Source organism: Salvelinus sp. IW2-2015, linkage group LG31 (genome assembly GCF_002910315.2).
Source record: "Salvelinus sp. IW2-2015 linkage group LG31, ASM291031v2, whole genome shotgun sequence".
Lineage (NCBI taxonomy): Eukaryota > Metazoa > Chordata > Actinopteri > Salmoniformes > Salmonidae > Salvelinus > Salvelinus sp. IW2-2015.
The window spans coordinates 12,128,620-12,134,053 of NC_036870.1; the positions used below are offsets into that span (position 1 = coordinate 12,128,620).

General features: G+C 47.1%; 1 pseudogene; it reads left to right on the top strand.

Moving 5' to 3' along the window:
* Nucleotides 1-5,434, top strand: part of LOC111956121 (mothers against decapentaplegic homolog 4-like) — a 49,247-nt pseudogene that overhangs the window by 39,086 nt on the left and 4,727 nt on the right.

Below are 5,434 nucleotides of genomic sequence, written 5' to 3' on the forward strand. Positions count from 1 at the left end.
TTCCCCTAATGTATACCTTAAAAGCATCCCAAATTATGTCAGGGGTCGGCTTTTCTCTGTCCTCTATGTCTCCATTTGTAATGGTAAAGGTTTAACATTTTTCGTTTACGTATTTAATACATTTCGGGTCTTGAAGATGTGCTCTGTTCAGTCTCTGCCATGCCCTGATCTGTTTCACCTGTCCTTGTGCTTGTCTCCACCCACCTCCAGGTGTCGCCCATCTTCCGCATTATTCCCTGGGTACTTATACCTGTGTTTTTTGTCTGTCTTGTTCCTTCAAACCTAACAGCGTTTCCCTTGCTCCTGTCTTTGCTATAGTCCATGTTTTCTAGTTTCCCGGTTTTGACCTTTCCTGCCTGCCCTGACCCTGACCATGAGCCTGCCTGCCATCCTGTACCTTTGCTTCTACTCTGGATTACCGACCTCTGCCTGACCTGACCCTGAGCCCGCCTGCTGTTCCTTTTGTTTCTTCAACACTGTCTGCATTTAGGTCATACCTTAAAACGTGATAGTACGAACTGGCCATGACTGACCCAGCAAACTAGTACCTGCTCCGCGATGCCATCTCCTCCCAAGGAGCCTCCATTGGTATGCACGAAGTGTTGCTTCGCGGTCTGATGGAAGGGTTCTAGGACGTGGCCGAACGTCACGTCCTAGCATTGGACACATTGCGGGAGAAATTCCGTGGGCTGTCTACTAGACAGCCTACCACGACGGTACCCTCCCAGCCCCTCAGTAGCCCGGCTGGTAGCAGCGCCGTCACTCCGGTTTCCCGGGAACTCCACTTACCTCCCCCGGAGTGCTTTGATGGAGAGTCGGGCACCTGTCAGTGTTTTCTCGTCATGGAGCTGCAGCCTTCCTCCTCCCCCTCGGACCGCTCTAATATAGCATACATCATCACGCTGATGTCCGGGAGGGCCCTCCCCTAGGCTATGGCCGTTTGGGAACAACAGTCTGGAGGGTTTCGCGGCGGCGGTGAAAAATGTCTTAGAGGCTCCGGTGTCCGGGAGAGAGGCTACCCGGAAGTTACTCCAGCTTCGGCAGGACTCTCAGTGTGGCAGACTATGCGGTGGAATACCGCATGCTAGCAGCGGAGGGTGCCTGGAACCCGGAGGCGCTGTTCGACATGTTCCTGCACGGATTATCGGAGGAAGTAAAGGACGAGCTTGCAGCCCGGGAACTACCGACGGATCTCGACTCACTCATTGCCTCAACCATCCGGATCGATGGACGGCTACGGGAACGTAGGAGGGAGAAGAGGTCTGATTGCCGTCCCATTTCGCTCACTCAAGGATCCCACCTTGCAGCTGATGAACTCTGAGAGGATCCAAGCTTACCTGAGTTCCTCCAAGAGCCTCCGAAGACTGCCAATTTACCTCTTCCCGAGCAGATGCAGCTCGGCAGGGCTAGGCTGTCTCCAGCTGAACGCGTACGCAGACTTACCACCCAGAGTTATCTGTATTGCGATACTGCTGGCCATTATGTGTCTACCTGTCCCTTCAAGAGACCTAGCTCATTTGTAGGAATGAGTACTCTGGTGGGTCTTAAGGACAATTTTGCTTCTCCCCTTTCTCGCCCCCCTCACCATGCCACCCTGCTGTGGGGGGACCAGTTCAAGTCTCTCCAGATACTCATCGACTCGGGGGCCGATTTGAGACTTATGGACGTTACCCTGGCGTCCAAGCTGAGTATACCCACTCAACCTCCATTCCCATGGATGTTAGAGCACTGGACATGCGCTCTATAGGCCGGGTCACCCACCATACTAACCCTGTCAACCTACGAGTGTCGGGAACCACAGCGAGACGATCCAATTCCTGCTAATTGAGTCTCCGCAGGTTCTCGTGGTATTGGAATTCTCTTGGCTCTAGCGACACAATCCCTCGATTGACTGGTCTACTGGTGCCATCGTGGGCTGGAGCCCGTTCTGCCACACTTATTTCCTGAAGTCAGCTCTGCCTGCCCCGGGATGTCTTCCTGGGGGCTTGGAAATTACCCCAGACCTCTCCGCTAGCCATGCGGAGTACCAGGACCTCTGGGAGGGGTTCAGTAAGGCCCGGGCCACTTCGCTTCCACAGCACTGACCGGTATCCAAGAAGGTCAAGCCAGATGCGCTGGCATGCCGCTATAGCCACGCGGCTACACCCCCTGAAGCCGAGGCCTTTCCCCCCACGCTCCAAGATCATTATCCCCTCTGCTGTTCATCCTCTGTTGCCTCGTACCCTTCGTATACTTCCTACCTTTCCTGTGTCTAGAATTAAAACCATGTCTCACAACCCTTTGTCTCCTGGTTCCAGGCCCACCCCTCTCCCTCGTCTCATCGACGGCCGACCAGCGTACATAGTGAGACGCCTCTTGAAGGTTCGACCTTGGGGCAGGGGATTCCAGTACCTGGTTGACTGGGACGGTTATGGCCCGGAGGAGAGGTGCTGGGTCTCCGCTAGGGACATCCTGGGCCCAGGCCTCATCTCTGAGTTCCAATGCCGGCACCCCGCTCAACCAGGTATGTGCTCAGGTAGGACACCAGGTGGTGTCCCTAGAGGGGGGGGGGGTACTGTCACACCTGATCTGTTTCACCTGTTCTTGTGCTTGTCTCCATCCCCCTCCAGGTGTCGCCCATCTTCCCCTTTATTCCCTGGGTACTTATACCTGTGTTTTCTGTCTGTCTGTGCCAGTTCGTTCAAACCTACAAGCGTATTCCCTTGCCCCTGTCTTTGCTATAGTCCATGTTTTCTAGTTTCCCGGTTTTGACCTTTCCTGCCTGCCGTCCTGTACCTTTGCCTCTACTCTGGATTTACCTGACACTGAGCCCGCCTGCTGTTCTGGTGCCTTACACCCTCGCTGGATCATTGACCCCTGCCTGCATTGACCTGTCGTTTGCCTGCCCCTGTTAAAATAATAAACTTTAGTTTCTTCAACACTGTCTGCACCTCTCCATATTCTGTCGCTAAGTGTATTTTATTGCTGTCTGTCTAACTTGCCGAATATGTGATTTAGATCACCTGCTAAAATACTAGTTCCTGTCTGGATTTGATCTAAGATAGCTTGAATTCTATCTAAAACACCAGATTTGCCCCAGAGGGGATATACAATGAAATCAATGTGCATTTTTCACCATGAATGGTACAATTCAACATTAGAAAGCGGTCTTCTTGGTCCGTGTTCTGAGGTATAATGGAAAAGGGTTCTTATTTATCAGGATGCCTACACTTTTCAAGAGATTAAATGAATCAATGATTATAGTAAGTGCTTATTAAGTGCCAAATAAAGTAACAGGGTTGACCGTAACAGGGTTGAAGTTTTCATCTTAAATCAGTCAGATCAGCTTATGTGCAAAACATTTTTTTTTAAAGCCCCCATGCAGTCTATTTTCATTTTTAAATAATCTATGTATGTCTAATAAATCACTATGTGTTTATTTCATGAAAATATAATTTATCATTTATTTCCAAGAGCCTCCTTTTGCCATTGAAATGTTCAGTCTGATCATGTGGGCGTGTTGATACAATTTTTATATATTTACATACACAGCCCTGATTGGRGGATAGGATTGTCTCTAAAGCCTACCCCACTTACCCCTTCAAAGTATGAGGATACATATGCAAATAAAAGAGGACTGGTCATTGGTCAGAATAATCAGATCAGATTGCGATGTCATGATGTGCAGATTGCGATGTCATGATGTGGGCCAAAATTTCCATCCTGCCTGAACAGGCTGAAATTCCGAGCCTAAAAAATAGTGTTATTTCAAACCCATGGTGTGGYAATATCATTTAAAAAATACAGTAAAATCTAGTTTTTGATTGCAATGCCTCTTTAAAAAAAAAAATGTCTAGCCCAGTTAAGAGATTTAACGTAAACCCATYTACTAGTTTTGATTGAATAGGGCCATGTATCTCTAACTCTRTCTCTCCGCCCTCCCCCTCACTCCAGGTTGCAGGGAGGAAAGGCTTCCCCCATGTGATCTACGCTCGACTATGGCGCTGGCCAGACCTACACAAGAATGAGCTAAAGCACGTCAAGTTCTGCCAATACGCCTTCGACCTCAAATATGACAATGTGTGTGTCAACCCCTACCACTATGAGAGAGTGGTTTCGCCCGGCATTGGTAGGTCTGCTCAACAGCTTAAAGGGATAGTTCACCCTATATTGCTTAATGCCTAATGGTGCAGATGTTTCTGATATGTACTGTAAATACTATGTTTTCTGTCATAACATTACAAATATTACAGTAGCTAGGTTTCCATCCAACTGGCYACAGATTTTCATGCAAATATTCTAAAATCCGCTTAACAGGAGATGTCTTTCCATCAAATAGACTTTTTGTGGATAAAAATCCYTGCGTGATGAAGTTCCCATGTACCTAATAAAAAATACAAGTTAAATGGGTTTCCAACGGATTTTRAATTCTACTGATGGTTTAGTCAAACCAAAAAAAGGTGTGCCCACTCTGGTCTTGGCACTTGTGCTCTAGCCTTCACCTTGCAGATACAGTGCGGGTAGGCTACCTACATGATGAGATTATTATGGATAAGAGRGAGATTATTTTTATTTGACAAATGTCAGCCAAYCATCGATCATCATGTCACCAGAATTAGACCCTCAATATTTATTGGAAAGTAGCATCAAGCTCATCACCGTGCACTTTCACCACCCTGTGAAYTTCATTATAACATATTTCATCTGTAGCCTAATAATCTGCAAGCTTTCCCGAGTCGTAGTGGGAGGACCACGCAACATATCACAGCGTGACTTCAAATTTACTTCGATATGATGGTTATTATACACTACATTACCAAAAGTACATGGACACCTGCTKGTCTAACATCTCATTCCAAAATCATGGGCATTAATATGTTGGTCCCCACMTTGCTGCTTAACAGCCTCCACTCTTCTGGAAAGGCTTTCCACTAGKTGTRGGAATARTGCTGCAGGGACTTGCTTCCATTCAGCCACAAGAGCATTAGTGAGGTCGGGCACTGTTGTTGGGCGATTAGGCCTGGTCGGCGTTCCAATTCATCATTATATAACMTACTTTACTTGCATAAAAATATTTATTTATGTGAATGATATTTGGACTTCATCAGAATTTGAATTAATTACAAATGATAAGCATATCATTGCAGACATTTACCCCCTATTTTCTCTCTCGTATTCTCTCTTTTTCTTTCTTTCTTTCTTTMCRCCCTCCTTCTTTRGTTTGTTCTCTTTCAAAGTTGGTCTCAGTCTCCAAAATACAGGTGAGTGCACTATCACAGTACTAACGAATTTACTGCAGGCTTGTTAAGTATAACAGTATTATTTTGTCTTCATCTACTTTGTTGATGGTGTCAGATGTCCAAACATTCCTCTTTCCCTTCAGTCCTATACCCTTTTCATACTACAGAGCCTAGCCACATCAAACATTCCTCTTTCCCTTCAGTCCTATACCCTT